Source organism: Myotis brandtii, unplaced genomic scaffold (genome assembly GCF_000412655.1).
Source record: "Myotis brandtii unplaced genomic scaffold, ASM41265v1 scaffold23, whole genome shotgun sequence".
In the NCBI taxonomy this organism is placed as follows: Eukaryota; Metazoa; Chordata; class Mammalia; order Chiroptera; family Vespertilionidae; genus Myotis; species Myotis brandtii.
This window is the reverse complement of record NW_005358649.1, coordinates 2470060-2486814: the sequence shown is the minus strand read 5'-3', so window position 1 is coordinate 2486814 and position 16755 is coordinate 2470060. Positions and strand designations below refer to the sequence as shown.

The 16755-nt window shown below is 44.2% G+C and overlaps 1 long non-coding RNA gene across 1 annotated transcript; it reads right to left on the bottom strand.

Moving 5' to 3' along the window:
- Positions 1–4197: 4197 nt before the first annotated feature.
- On the bottom strand, positions 4198–16661 carry LOC106726128. Its single transcript, XR_001362148.1, has 3 exons — positions 16648–16661; positions 13514–13516; positions 4198–4329 (listed from the first exon to the last, which is right to left on the bottom strand). It is a non-coding gene; the product is annotated as an uncharacterized LOC106726128 (long non-coding RNA).
- Between the last annotated feature and the right edge of the window lie 94 nt (positions 16662–16755).

Here is a 16755-nt window from a genome sequence, read left to right as displayed (position 1 = left end):
AAAAATATTTTTATTGATTTGAGAGAGGAAGGGAGAGGAATAGAGACATCAATGATGAGAAAGAATCATTGATCAGCTGCCTCCTGCACGCCCCCCACTGGGAATTGAACCCACAACCCCGGCATGTGCCCTCACTGGGAATCGAACCCTGATCTCCTGGTTCAGGGGTCCATGCTCAACCACCGAGCTACACTGGCAGGTTGCATACTTTAAAAAAAATTTCTTAGAGGAAATGAGAAGAGAAAAACATCAATGTGAGAGTGCAACATAGATCTGCTGCCTCCTGCATGCCCTTCACTAGGGATTGAGCCCCCAACCTAGGCATGTGCCTGACCAGGAATCAAACCAGCAACCTTTCAGTGCATAGGATGACACCCATCCAACTGAGCCACACAGGCCAGGGCTCAAATAAGATCCTTGAATTAATAAAAGGTGAAATTCACCCCACTCTGGCTGGGTAGCTCATTTGGTTAAAGCGTCATCCTGATACTGAAAGGTTGTGGGTTCAATCTCTGGTCAGGGCACATACAAAAAGCAACTGATAAATGTATAAATAAGTGGAACAACAAGTCAATATTTCTCTCTCTAAAAATCTATTTTAAAATAATAAATAAATAAAAGATGTAAATTATAGAAAAGGAAGAAGTAAAAGAGAGAGCCAGTTCTATGTTTCTGGCCTTAGTAGTTTTATTGACAGAATTTACACTAGTGTATTGGCTAAGAGTCTTTTGACTACAAGCGCAGACACTGGTTCAAGCTAGAATTTATTGTAAGGAAACAGGTAAGTGTTATGGAAGCTGAGGGACCTGAACATACTCAAGCTGTCTTCACTTCTCTCCTATCCATATTTCCCATGGGCCCCTGCTTCAATCATTTCCCCCTCTCCACAGCCTCTTTCTTTGACTTCTGTTCATACAGCAGGCTACAAAATGGGTACCTCAGCTTCTGAATTTAGAACTTATAAGTCCAGCTACCTGGAAAAGCTACATTTCACTCTCAATCCTAAGCACGTATTGAGGAGAAAAAGATTATTTTTTAAAAAATTGATTTTTAGCCCTGACCGGTTTGGCTCAGTGGATAGAGCGTCGGTCTGCGGACTTTAAGTTCCCAGGTTCGATTCCGGCCAAGGGCATGTACCTCGGTTGTGGGCACATCCCCAATAGGGGCTGTGCAGGAGGCAGCTGATCGATGTTTCTAACTCTCTGTCCCTCTCCCTTCCTCTCTGTAAAAAATCAATAAAATATATTTTAAAAAATAAAAAAAAATTGATTTTTAGAAAGGGAGGAAGGGAGAGAAAGAGTGAAACATCAATGTGAGAGAGATACATTGATTGGTTGCCTTCCACACATACCCCTACAGGGGATGGAGCCTGAAACCTGGGCATGTGCCCTGATGGGGAATTGAACTGGTGACCTCTTGGTTCATGGGTCGATATTCAACAACTGAGCCACACCAGCTGGGCCATAGCAGTCCTTTTTAAATATTTTACTTTTTGAAAAGGAGTTATCTTTAAAATATGTAAATATGTATGAACTTAATTTAAAAATAGAAGAGGTTTATAAAAAAGGGATAACTTGAGAAGTTTTTTTTTCCCTATTACCATCCATTCAGTTTTCCATTGTATAGATCTCTTATACAGGTAACCATTTGTTAATCCTCAGATACTGTTCCCATGTTCTTTATTGCAAAAGTAATAAATACAAATATATGTATTATTTTTCTTTATTACAAAGAAGTAAACTGGCCTGGCACTTAGTTGAGGGGTTTTATTCCCTCCCTAACTTCAGGGAAAAATTCCTACCTGGGGAAACAACCTTTCTCGGAGAGGTGACCTTGGTTAAAACACATAGCACCAAGAAGGGGAGCAAACATATTAAAACAGTATGCCATATATGCCAGGTCCCTTGAGACATATGCTGTGCAGAAGTTTCTTCTCTGCAGCGACTGTGTCAAGCAGCAAGGATGGACCAGCTCCCGGCAACATTTCACTCTCAATCCTAAGCACGTATTGAGGAGAAAAAGATTATTTTTTAAAAAATTGATTTTTAGAAAGGGAGGAAGGGAGAGAAAGAGTGAAACATCAATGTGAGAGAGATACATTGATTGGTTGCCTTCCACACATACCCCTACAGGGGATGGAGCCTGAAACCTGGGCATGTGCCCTGATGGGGAATTGAACTGGTGACCTCTTGGTTCATGGGTCGATATTCAACAACTGAGCCACCCCAGCTGGGCCATAGCAGTCCTTTTTAAATATTTTACTTTTTGAAAAGGAGTTATCTTTAAAATATGTAAATATGTATGAACTTAATTTAAAAATAGAAGAGGTTTATAAAAAGGGATAACTTGAGAAGTTTTTTCTTCCCTATTACCATCCATTCAGTTTTCCATTGCATAGATCTCTTATACAGGTAACCATTTGTTAATCCTCAGGTACTGTTCCCATGTTCTTTATTGCAAAAGTAATAAATACAAATATATGTATTATTTTTCTTTATTACAAAGAAATAAACTGCTATAAATACTGTTGCATTAGTTAGCTACTGCTGCATAACAAATTACCCCCAAACTTAGCATCTCAAAGCAACAAACATGTATTATCTTACACAGTTTCTGAGAGTCCTGAATCCAGGTTTGACTTGGCTGAGTGGTTTGGCTCACAGACTCACATGAGGTTTCTGTCAAACTCTTGCCCAGGGCTGCAGTCATCTGAACGCTAGACTGTGGATAGAGGCTCTGCTTCTAAGCAGATGGCTCACTCACATGAGTATTGGCAGGTGGCCTCAGTTCCCCACCACATGGGACAGAGTGTCCTTATAACATAGCAACCAGGATCCCCTGAGCTCATGATTCAAAAGAAAGAGCAAGGAGGAAGCAGTGGTGCCTTTTATGGCCTAGTCTCCACTGTCACACACCATCACTTCTGCTCTTATTCTCGTCACGCCCACACTGGAGGGGAGAAGCTCCACTTCTTGCAGGGAGGAGTATCAAAGAATTTGTGCAAGTATTTTAATACCACATTTTAATTGTTTTTCACTTAAAAAAAAAGTAATAATGTACATCTGTCACATCTCAGAGGGAAGGCGGGGGTGGGTGGGAGGAGATGAACCCAGGAGCTTGTATGCATATATGCATAACCCATGGACTGGATGTAGACAATAGTGTGGTGAAGGCCTGCGGCGGGGTGTGGTGGGATAAGGGCTAGAGCCCACAACCTAGGCATGTGCCTGACCAGGAATCAAACCAGCAACCTTTCAGTGCATAGGATGACACCCATCCAACTGAGCCACACAGGCCAGGGCTCAAATAAGATCCTTGAATTAATAAAAGGTGAAATTCACCCCACTCTGGCTGGGTAGCTCATTTGGTTAAAGCGTCATCCTGATACTGGAAGATTTTTCTACAACTGTACATATAAAGCTTTCCCATTCTTTTCTTCATTTTGTGAACGTGCCATAGTTAATTTAACGAGTTTCCTATAGATGAGCACTTGGATTGTTTTCATCTTTTGCTATTATAAATAATGCAGATATGAATAATGTATATTCAGAACATATGTAAGCATATCAGGATAAATCCCCCAAAGTAGGATTGCCGGGTCAAAAGGTAAATGCATTTTTCATTTAATATATGTTGCCAAATTGACCTCCACTGGGGTTGTACTGACCCTATATTTGCACCCACAGAATATATCCTATATAATAAAAGCCCAGTGACTGAATGGTGGAACAACCAGAACGACCGGTCGATCAGTCGCTATGACGTACACTGACCACCAGGGGGCAGATGCTCAACGCAGGAGCTGCACCCTGGTGGTCAGTGCGCTCCCACAGTGGGAGTGCTGCTTGGCTGATCGGGATGAGTGGCGCTCCCACAGCAGGCCCATCCCCGCAGGCCACGCCCCCCACCAATGCACGAATCCCGTGCACCCGGCCTCTACTGCTATCATAATTTTGAATTTTTGCCCATCTGATCAAAAATTATATCTTCATGGAGGTTTAATATATATAGTCTTCCTCATCTTATGAATATAATTGAACATCTTTTCACATGTTTTCTGCCCTTTTTGTGAACTGTCAATTTGTGGCCTTTGTTAACATTACAAGTAAATGTGGCACTGTTCTCTTCATGGTGTGTGTGTGTGTGTGTGTGTGTGTGTGTTTGTGCAAATCAGAATTATAATATTTATTTGGCAGATTCAAACATGAAAACAAACAAAGACTTGATAGACTCTTAAATACATACTACTTACATGACACCTTGTAGAACTTTCTGGGGATCAGGGTCAAATAGCCTGTCAACATAGTGGCGACTGCTAGCTGTTACTTCCTAGAAAGTGGGGGAAAAATTATGACATCTGAAGCCATGCAAATCACAAATTCACAGCATCACCCACAACATCAAATAGCTATATAATCTAACTTAAGGTAAGTACACTAGAATGTCTACAAAATGCTTATTATATTAAATCATTCTGAGAAAAGTTGTGACAAGATAAATAAAAAGATGAGGAAGAAGATAGCTGGTTCTCACTGAAAACATAACTAGACAGTAGGACCTTTGCGCTAAGCCCTGCAAGTTTTGCCAACGGAAGTACTGGGCATTAAGAAGCAGTTAAGTTTCTTAACTAGCTGTTGGATGTCACCTATGTATGAAAAAGAGAAAGGAACATTGCTTCTGTTTAGTGCCCACTAAAGGGAAAGAAAACCTGGCTCTCAGCAAGGAAAAGGGGTAGGGACTTCATCAATGGTCTTCGAGGGGTAGTCTAGGTGCAAGAGAAAGTGCCTCAGATTGCTGTACAGTAGCTGCACTGCTAGAATGCAGACATATGCAAAAATATAAACTAAAACAAAGGAGTTGTCACTTTCTGTGAGGGGAAAATAATTAGGAATTAGAGTGATTGTTCAGGTCCGAGACAGTTAGCTAAGCTGAAATGGCTAAAGCTGGATATAAGGGGGAGAGTGAGCGCATAAAGAGCAAGAGGAGACACTTACCTCCCTTTATTTGTATCATGGGGCTTGCTCTATTATGTTATTTCTTACATATAATAGTGATTTTTTTTACATTTAATTCTCAATACTTAACCTTATTTAAAACAAAGAACATTTCTTGATTATTAGTTTAAGAACCAGAGAAAAAGCATTTTTGTCCCTTGCTTTTTCTTTCTGATGCCTGCTGAAATATACTCATGTACCCATTAGCAATAAATTATTATAGAGAAGAGGAAATACTTTTCAAATTTACCCAGAACCCAGATCAGTAAAGAGTTCATTGCCAACACACAGTGCCAGCTTAAGCTTCTGAGTCAGCAAAAGTAACTGAAGAAAAACTACATAAATTCTAATTGCCTGACAATACAGTTAATAAAAAAATCAAAGCATATTTTCATATTATGAGCTTGCAAGCAAAATATACTCACAGGCAACTCAAATGCCCACTTTAAAATGTATTCCATTTATAAAGAACGAAGCCAGAGGTATATCACATTACCTGACTTCAAATTATACTACAGAGTTACAATAATCAAAACAACATGGTATTGGCAGAAGAACAGACACACAGACCAATGCAACAGAATTGAGAACCCAGAAATAAAAGCACAGGTATTTGGTCAAACAATTTTTAACAAAGGAGCCAAAAACACACAATGCAGAAAAGAAAGCCTCTTCAATTAATGATGCTGGGAGAATTGGAAAGCCACATGCAAAAGAATGAAACCAGATTATAGTTTGTCCCCTTGTACAAAAATGAATTCGAAATGGATCAAAGATCTAAATATAGGATCTGAAACAATACAATCCACAGAAGAAAACATAGGTACTAAACTTATGGACCTGAGTTGTAGAGAACATATGAATTTGACCCCAAAGGCAAGGGGAAGTAAAGGCAAAAATAATTGAGTAGGACCATATCAAACTAAAATGTTTCTGCACAGCAAAATAGACCAACAACAAAACAAAAGGGCAACCAATGGGATGGGAGATGATATTTGCAAACAATAGCTCCGACATGGCATTAAAACCCAAAATATACAAAGAACTCATACAGCCCTACATGGTTCGGCTCAATGGATAGAGAGGCAGCCTGCGGATTGAAGAGTCCAGGGTTTGATCCCGGTCAAGGGCACATACCCGGGTTGTGGGCTCGATCCCTAGTGGGGGGCATGCAGGAGGCAGCCACTCAATGTTTCTCTTTCATGTCAATGTTTCTCTTTCTCTCCTTCTCCTTTCCTCTCCCTCTAAAATAAATACAAAGACATATCCTATGTAATAAAAGCCCATTGACCGAATGGCGGGATGACCAGAAAGATTGGTCGACCAGTCGCTATGACGCACACTGACCACCAAGGGGCAGACGCTCAACGCAGGAGCTGCTCCCTGGTGGTCAGTGTGCTACCACAGTGGGAGCACTGTTCGGCTGACCATGATGAGCAGCTGCTCCTGCGAACCCCAGGCTGATGGGCAGAAACTTGGGCTGTGATCCTTGCCTCCTCGACCCAGGCTCCTCCTCCTCGCTCCCTACCGCCTCCTCCAGATGCCTGCAGGCCGTGCAGTGCTGCCGCTGGGCTCGCAGAGCTGACCCCAGAGGCTGGGAGGCAGGTTCGTGGCTGCCATGGGACTGAGGCTTACTGCACCGCCTCTCAGAGCTATTGTCCCTGGGCCCAGCCCTGACCGGGTCCCCTGGAGAGGCAAGTGCTCCAGCTCCACGGAAGATGCCGGACCAGGGAGCAGCTGCTCAGAGGGCGGGTCCACCGCCACTCAGCAGACTGGGATGAGTGGCGCTCCCACAGCAGGCCCATCCCCGCAGGCCACGCCCCCCACCAATGCACGAATCCCGTGCACCCGGCCTCTACTGCTATCATAATTTTGAATTTTTGCCCATCTGATCAAAAATTATATCTTCATGGAGGTTTAATATATATAGTCTTCCTCATCTTATGAATATAATTGAACATCTTTTCACATGTTTTCTGCCCTTTTTGTGAACTGTCAATTTGTGGCCTTTGTTAACATTACAAGTAAATGTGGCACTGTTCTCTTCATGGTGTGTGTGTGTGTGTGTGTGTGTGTGTGTGTTTTGTGCAAATGTGAACAGAATAATGAATTTCTTGGGTTCTGTACTTCTCTCTAACACCTTCTCCACGCTGATTTTGTTTGAATTTATGCTTCCATCCTATTTTTCTTCTCACCAGCTACGTGGAATACAAAGACTATTAGTCAACTAATTTCAGTGACTCCTAGCAGTGAACTCACCAGGTGTCTCATTAGGCAGGCGCTTCATGCCTTTTGCACTCACTCTTTTCAGTTTGTTCACTGCATTAAAGAGGCAGGAGACACAGAAGACAGAGATAGGCCGTCACACCTGTGATGCTGTAGTCACCTGTGGGAGCTGCAGAGCCCTGTCGTGTTTCATTTCAAAGAGCTGATAAGGCAGCAGGCTGGTTCACAGACCCTCCCTGGCTCCTGGAGGGAATGGCTGCAACATTTTAATGACCTTCTAGGAAGCACAGGGGAATTTTGAAAAGCCTAATGAGCTTCTGAAGCCACTGGGTAATTGTCCCCTAGCAAAATTGTCTTCAAAGAGAAAGTTAATGCAGAGTCCACTCACTTTCCTCATATCATGATACATTACTCCTGAATTTAATTTGTTGGCAGGAATCTGAGTCAGGAACATCTGAACAACATTGGGCTAAGATGGAGGGTGGGGATTAGAAATGCTTGTGTACTAAAAGGACAACCTTCCAGCCAGAGACAATTTAATTAACGAAGGTTATGATTTATAAGTCCATAAACACTTAGGGAAATCTGAAAGGATGACAGGTGATTCTTTCTTTAAGAAAACATCCTTAGCTCAACAATCCTCCTAATAAATATGAAAAAAAGTTATGTGAACCTGTGTTGTTGGGTGTGATTTCTAGGTATTGAGCTCTGTGTTAGCTTCCTAGGGCTGCCGTAACCAAGTCCCACAAACTGTGGGGCTTAAAATAACAGAAACCTTCTTTCTCACAGTTCTGGAGGCTACACGTCTGAAATCAAGATGTTGGCAGGACTTGCTGTCTAGGGGAGGAGCCTTTCTCGTCTTTTCCAGCTTCTGGTAGCCCCAGCTCCTTGGCTTAACTCCCATCTCTGCTTCTGTCCTCACATGGAGATCTTCCCTCTATAAGGACATCAGGCACATTGGAGTAGGGACCTCTCTAATGACATCACCTTAACTTATTTCCATATAAGGCCTCATTCATAGGTGAGGGAAGGTGAGCACTTCACCACAGCTTTGCGGAACACACACTTCCACGCATAACAAGCTTTCAGCCTCTCCCTTCTCTGATGGGTTTGCTGTATCCTTCAGTCTCTACCACTGGGTTTGAAATTCCTAAGAGAAAACACAGACCAGTTAAAGAAAGTGTAAATTCTTAAAATCTGGCTGAGGTTTTTGCCCTGGGTATCAAACCTCAAAGGACTTCCTTTATTTATTATATTTTTAAAAATTATATTTTTAGCCCTAGCCCGTTTGGCTCAGTGGGTAGAGTGTTGGCCTGCAAACTGAAAGGTCCCAGGTTTGATTCCGACCTCTTGCACACCCCACACTGGGGATTAAGCCTGCACGTGCCCTGACCAGGAATCGAACCATGACTTCCTGGTTCATAGGTCAAACCTCAATCACTGAGCCAAGCACAAAGGACTGCCTTTAATCCTCCTTCTCTAAACAAGTAGATAGGAACTTTCCCTAAGACCACACCCTGACTCTGAAGAGAAGTGCTCACCTACCTGGTGGGAAGTTAAGTAAGTCTCAGGTGAGCTAGTTCAGGTGCCTTGAAATTATTTCAATCTCTCTTCCAGGAAAGCTCCACACCCCACTCTTTATTCTTGGGAGCTCCCTTCATGACTTTGTATCTTGAAGACAAGTGGGATGGGGAGAATGTGTGCCCCACAGGCAGATTTCTCTTCTTTCTTTTGAACTTGTGTAACTAGGTCAAAATCTTCTCTTCACCCGCCCAGTGGGTTTGGCTCAATGGTTGAGCATTGGATCTATGAACCAGAAAGTCACAGTTAGATTCCCGGTCAGGGCACATGCCGGTTGGGGCTTGATCCCTGGTGTGGGGTGTGCAGGAGGTAACTCATCAATGATTCTTTCTTATTGTTGATGTTTTTCTCTCTCCCTTCCTCTCTGAAATCAATAAAAATATATTTATGGGAAAAAAATGTCTTCCCCGAAACCAGCAGTGTGCTGATTGCTGACCATCCTAAGGGGACAATTTCTCTGAAGTCCATTTTCAGGGCCATCGTTTGTCTCTCTGTCCTTGTACTCTAACATGACAGACAATAAGGTGGACAATAAAGTAGAATTGAAGAATGACGGTATTTTCAGCTAAGACATTGCTCATACATTGATGCGTAGGCATCATGAAGATGTGTTACTGCTGGTGGGAATGTACAATTGTACAGCTACTATGGAAACATTATTGTGGCTCTTCAAAAAAATTAAGCATAGCCTGGCCAGTGTGGCTCAGTAATTGAGTGCTGACCTATGAACCAGGAGGTTATGGTCAGGGCACATGCCCGGGTTTCAGGCTCAATCCCCAGTAGGGGGCGTGCAGGAGGCAACTGATCAATGATTCTCTTTCATCATTGATATTTTTGTCTCTCTCTCCTCCCTTCCTCTCTGAAATCAATAAAAATATATACTAAAAAAATTAAACATAGAATTACCATAAGATCCAGCAGTTCCACTGCTGAGTATATACCCCAAATAAGTGAATATAGTGGCTTAAACAGATATTATTCATACACCCATGTTCATAGCAGCATTATTCTCAATAGTCAAAGGTTAAAATCAACCCAAGTGCCCATCCATGACTAAGTGGGTAAACAAAATGTAATGTATGCCAAGTTCTGGTGTTTATTGTCTTGTTACATCTGTATTTATACCAGTTGATTTTAATCCTGTCAATTTCTATTGCAAAGGTTAGGGCGTTTCTTATCTCCATTCCAGGGAGTAAAGATTATGTAGCTTAAGCGTGATTGTTTGTAGTTAAAGTGATTAACTACCCGCCTGGCACTTAGTTAAGGGGTTGTATCCCCTCCCTAACCTCAGGGAAAAATCCCCACCTGGGGAAACAACCTTTCTCGGAGAGGTGACCTTGGTTAAAACACATGGCACTAAGGAGAGCAAACATATTAAGAACAATATGCTATATATGCCAGGTCCCTTGAAACATATGCTGTGCAGATGTTTCTTTCCTGCAGCGACTGTATCAAGCATCAAGGATGGACCGGCTTCTGGCATACACCCATGTTCATAGCAGCATTATTCGCAATAGTCAAAGGTTAAAATCAACCCAAGTGCCCATCCATGACTAAGTGGGTAAACAAAATGTAATGTATATGCAGACAGTGGAATGTTATTCAGCCTTAAAAAGACAGGGAGTTCTGACACATGCCGCAACAAGGATGAAACTGGAGGACATGCTCAGTGAAATAAGGAACAAGAGGAACAATACAGTATGATTCTTCCTATGTGCGTTTCCTAAAGCACATACATTCTTAGAGACAGAAAGTAGCCTGGTGGATGCCAGGGGCTGGGGGAAGGGAGAATGGGAGTTAGTGTTTTATGTTCACAGAGTTTCTTCCCAGGTTCCCCCCATTGCTTTTCAGAGATAGTGGGAGGGAGGCAGGAAGGGAGGGGCGGGGGAGAGAGAAACATCAATGTGAGACTGGTTGCCTCCCAAATGTGCCCCAACTGTGGGCGGGAAGTGAACCCGAAACCCAGGTACATGCTCTTGACTGGGAATTGAATGTGCGACCCTTCGGTGTGTAGGCCAACACTCTAACCACTGAACGAACGCACCAGCCAGGGCTGTTTTATGTGCACAGAGTTTCAATTTGGGATGATGGAAAAGTTCTGGAGATGGATGGTGGTGATGGTTGTACAGCAACATGACTGTACTTAATGCTACTGGATTGTACACATAAACATGGTTCAAATGATGAAGTGTATGTTACGTGCACTTTATCATGATTTATGAAAAGGATCTGCTAGTTCCCTTGTGGTGCAAGAAACTGACCAGTGGACTGTGCCAGGGTGGTCGCAGCCCCTCTGCTCATGGTGACGCCTTTGATACAATGAAGCATGGTTTCCTCAGACAATTAAATTAGATTACTGGGGGGCGGGAAGGGAAGGGGTGCTGGGGGTGATTGCCTATGGAGCTGTATTTTGCTCCAAGGGCTCAGCATTCTGACTAAAACTCCTTTCTTTCTGTTTGACATAATTTCAAAGGAGAATCTATTTTATTCCACTTGCAGAGTGTTTTCTAAGAGACTCAGGCACTCCTTTGATCCTAGTTAGTAAAGCAGTGAAAAACCCTGGCGTCTTTTAAAATTTATTGATATGAGAGAGAGAGAGAGAGAGAGAGAGAGAGAGAGAGAGAGATTTGTTGTTCCACTTGTTTATACAGTCATTGGTGGATTCTTGTATGTGCCCTGACTGGGGATCGAACCCAAAAACTTGGCTTATGGGAAGAATGCTCTAACCAACCGAGCTACCCAGCAGGGCTATTTCTTGAACATTCAAGAACAAAATATAGCTTCTGCTTTTTAAAAACCAAACTATCATCCCAGTAGACTTTGATATTCAGAATTTGCAATGAAAACAAAGATTCACTATAGTGAAAATATAGGCAGTCATCTCACTTCTCTCATGTGCAAACGCAGACGAAGGGCTGAAGCATGTAGCTTCTGATTCCGGCCAGGTCCGTGCTGTCCAGCTGGTGTCACCTCTCCGATTGCTCTCCTGTGATCAGGGGTCGTTGTCAAGTGGAAAATGGTAAATGACCCTTCAGTCTTGGCTGAGAAACATTATCTATTCAATTAATGGCCCATAAAATGATTTAGGTAAAAGGCAAGCCTGCAATTTCTTTTTCCAAAGGAGAAAAGACGATACTAATTTACCAAACTTCAAGCTTTTAAAAGGTGCTAGGAAATGTAAAATATCACTTGCATAGGATTGTAGAAGCCACAGAGGAAACCAGAAGCTATGAGGCAAAGAAAGACTCCAGGTACGTTTTGAAGAGGAGGAATGTCACCAGTTTCTTTCTGTCTAGGTGAACATTTATGCTCGTTTGATTAGCCCAACCTTTATGGAATGAGGTGGACAGTCATTGTATGTTTTTTAAAATGAAATGTCCATCCCTGGCTGGTGTGGCTCAGATGGTTGGGCATTGTCTCATGCACCACCAAAAAGTCGCTGGTTCAACTCCTGGTCAGGGCACATGCCCAGGTTAGGCTCGATCCCTGGTGGAGGGCATACAGAAGACAGCCGATCAATGCTTCTCTCTCACATCTATGTTTCTCTCTTTCTCCCTCTCCCTTCCTCTCTCTCAAAGAAGCAATAATTAATATATATGAATCTGGACAGAAATTGTCAAGAAGTCTCCTCCCTGTGAGGTTGTTAACTTCATCAATACCCAAAGAGGTTCTTTAATTCAGGACCTTATCACATCAAAAAGGTTAATTTGGGATGGCTGGGTACATCATGGAGTGAGACCTCTGTCTTCTGAAACCTGTCTTCTGAAACCTCTGTCTTCTGAAACCTCTGTCTTCTGAAACCTGGGCCAGAAGGACATGAGGAAGCTGGTGGGATCCCCAGCTGGGCATGGAAAGGTCTCTCAGTCCATCCCAGATCCCATTGGCTGCCCTGGATCTTTTCTGGCTCCTCGGCAAACTTCCAGTTTCTGGTCCAGGACCAACCGCAGAAGCACGCAGCCTCTCCCTGCAGTGCTCAGAGTACTGAAGAGGTGAGGTTTGCAAGCGTTTGGAAGTTCCCTGCCTTTTCCTGGGGGGATTTCTCCCAGGGTCCCTCTGAGCCATGGAGTGGGGGTGGGATGCTGAGAGGACACTGCTCAGCTCTCGAATATTAGCAGAGCAGCTTCCTGTTTGAATGGCACCTGAAAATCCAGTGTTGTGGATCCTGGGACTCATTCAGTCATCCATCCATCCAGTCATTCATTCAGTTTTGTTCTTTTTCTTTTTTTTTCTCACAGTAGCTAAGCAATCAGAAACATAAATTTGACCATGCCGTTTTCCTGCTCAAAGTCTCCTCAAAGTCCCATTGCCCCTGGAACAAATCCCGCAGCTTTATTTTGGCCTACATGTCACTCCTTCATTCACCAAGGAGTGTGCTCTGTGCTCTGTGCAGAACTGGATCAGGAACGCAAACAGATGAAATCCCTGCACCGTAGGAGCTTGCATTCTGGCGAGCAAGGTGGTGAAAAAGAAATATGCGACCTAAGTAAAACACGTTTGTTAGAAGGTGATCACGCACAGTGCAGGTGTGGGGTGGTTTAGTGCCTTTTTTTATCAAGCCCCTATGCCCACCTCCTCCCCAGGGTCCTCAGAGACTGACTACTAAGTGCCTTTGCACTTGACACTCCTCTGCATGGAGCTCTTGTCTCCTACATATCTGTTTTGCTCCTCGTTTGGGTCAATTTTCAGCTCAAATGCCATCTCTCTGAGGAGACCTTCTAGCCCAGTGGTCAGCAAACCATAGTTCGTGAGCCACATGCGGCTCTTTGGCCCCTTGAGTGTGGCTCTTCCACAAAATACCACTTGTGAGCACGCACGTACAGTGCGATTGAAACTTCGTGGCCCATGCGCAGAAGTCGGTTTTTGGCCTGGGCGAGTCTATTTTGAAGAAGTGGCGTTAGAAGAAGTGGGGGGTGTCAGTCGGTGACCAGAGATGTGGCGCAGGCGGGCCGAGGGATACGCAGTGCGGGGGGAGGTACATTGTTTTGAGGTACATTCGCTGAGGTCGACCCCTTCCAACTCTCCCATCCACACTCGTCTATCTGAAACAAGTATACAAGATGAGTATGGATGGGAGAGTTGGAAGGGGTCGACCTTAGCGAACGTATCTTAATCAGATTGAGGATGTTTTTAGCAAAGGCCAGCTTAGGAGTACCCTAATTAAGTTAATAACAATGTACCTACCTATATAGTTTAAGTTTAAAAAATTTGGCTCTCAAAAGAAATTTCAATCGCTGTACTGTTGATATTTGGCTCTGTTGACTAATGAGTTTGCCGACCACTGTTCTAGCCCACTTGAAGTCCCACCTCAGAAGCACCCTCCTCCCTTCTCTGGTTCCCTGTTTCTTCAGGACACATTCCTGTATAACAGTTGTAATGATTTGTGTATTTGCTCTCTCTCTCTCTCTCCATACTAGAACATAAGCACCAGGAGGTGAGGGATTTTGTGACTTTTTCTTTTCTAGCACCAGCACCTAGCACTGATTCTTTCCCAGGTTCAGAGCAGCTGCTGGGGGTGGAGATAGAAACCGCTGTGACCTTACCCAGAAGCGTCCTGTTACTAACTGTTTTCCCTGGGGGCTGCCCCAGGGTGTCCCTCCTCTAATGCTCACCTTTCTCAGGCTCCATGTGGGTATTTATAATATGAATTAAAAGTCCTGATTATGCAGACACCAAATCCCCGGGTTCTAACCTCAGCTTGAAAAGTGCATTATAATCACAATGGTAATATTTTAGGAGCTGGCTCCTTGCACTGAGTTCCCTACTGATAAACTCTTTATGAGCTTCTAGGCTTTTAATTCTTACCACTTTTGTGAGGGTGGGTAGTAGCATTATCCCCACTTTATAGATGAGGGAGCTGAGGCTCAAGGGCACACAGTTGGTACAAGACTGAGGCAATGCCTGGCTGGGGAGCTCAGTTGGTCGGAGGGTCATCCCCCATAAGCCGAGGTTGCTAGTTCAGGTCACAAACAAGAATCAACCAATGAATGCATAAATAAGTGGAACAACAGATCGGTGTTTCTCTCTCTTCCTTTCTCTTGCTAAAATCGATGAAAAGAAAAAGAGACTGAGCCAAGATATTCTAGTGCCTTCCAGTTCTAGAATGTTCAATATTTTCGAAGATGGGTTTCCATCTCCCCACAGGCCAAGTCTCTTCTCAGCCCCTGTGGAGATGGCTGGTTCCTGGGGTAAAGGACCATGAAGACAAATTACTCTGTTTTTATTCCTGCTACAAGGTGCCCCAAATTCCTACCAGGTATCTCCTGTTGATAAACTGAGGAGGATGGTTTGGGAATCTTAGAATTTCTTTCTTCCTCGCATGCTAAGGCCCATAGAAGAGCCAGTTGCAATCTGCATGCTGTGGGCTTCCTTCCTTCCCTAACCTGGGTCCCACAGGAGCCCTGCTGGGCCTGTTAGAGGAGAGCACCCCACAATCTGGAGGGACCTCAAACCCCTCCTCCCTATACTTGTGTGTGTGTGTGTGTTTGTGTGTGTGTGTGTGTGTGTGTGTGTGTGTGTGTGTGTGTATGTGTATGTGTGCGCAGGACTTTCTGAGTTCTGTTTCTCCTTCCCTGGAAAGTCCCAGTCTCTATGAATGTTTCCAAATTATGTATCTTGGAGACACTATTTTGTCCTTTATTGGAGCTCCTTCATAGGGGTGGGAGTGCAGGGTGGGAATGAGGCCTTGACCTCTCCCCTTAAAGGTTAGAGGCTCTGACCCAACACAAGAGTAACATGCATTTGGACTTAGTTTTCATCACAACAAAGAGGTGATGATTTTCCAAAGTGACACATAATCATTAACCTCCTAGTTGGATTGGAAAATGGATCTCTCTTTGCAGCTTCTATGCTCAAACCACTTCATCACACTGTTGTCTTTGGGTAATTTCAATTAGAGTATAGACTGTCTGGCCGAGTATCACGTCCCCCAATAATACGGTGGCTGGATAAAGGACAGGGAGAGGTGAAGGAATTATGTGAATCATATCTGTTTCCTAGACTGTGTGTTTGCATGTCTATGGGGAGGCTGGTCTGTGACTCAAGATCCCCTTAATGCGGTCTGACCCTCTGTGACAGAGTGATCGGTAAGAGTGGGGTTACTCCGGGTGTGTAAAAATCTGAATTTCTAGCCACTAAGACACCATTAGACTGAAATACTGATTCAGGGACCAAAGACTTAGTGCACTGAAATGCAACTCCCCAAAAGGTCTGGTGCTCCGCCCGCTGGCATGGCTCAGTGGTTGAGCGTCGACCTATGAACCATGAGATCATGATCACGGTTTGATTCCCAATCAGGGCACATGCCTGGGTTGTGAGCTCGATCCCCAGGAGGTGGCGTGCATGAAGCAGCCCATCAATGATTCTCTCTCATCACTGATGTTTCTATCTCTCTCTCTCCCTCTCCACTCCTCTCTGAAATCAATAAAGATATATTTAAACAAACAAACAAAAGGTCTAGTGCTCCTAAGAAGAACCTCCAATTACTGATGTGTGGCCAGCCTGAAAACAGCCCTCAGCCCCTCGCCCAGGCCGGCCATGCCCCCCCGCAGGGACCCTCACCTCAATGGGGGTGTGGCCAGCCTGCAAACCACCCTACGCCCCTCACCCAGGCCAGCTCTGCCCCCCAAGGGAACCCCCACCCTGATCCGGGGCCTCCTTCAGGGCAGACCAGCCGGCCCCCACCCATGCACCAGGCCTCTAGCTATACCAGTGGTTGGCAAACTGCGGCTTGTGAGCCACATGCGGCTCAAAGAGCCGCATGTGGCTCGCGAGCCGTAGTTTGCCAACCACTGACCTATACTAATACAGGGTTAATATGCTAATTAGACCAGGAGACCTTCCGGGAGACCTTCCAGATGTCTTTCCAGACAAAGACATGGTAGCGGGGCCAAGGCAGAGGCGGTTAGGGGTGATCGGGCCAGGAGGGGAGGGCAGTTGGGGGTGATCAGGCTGGTGG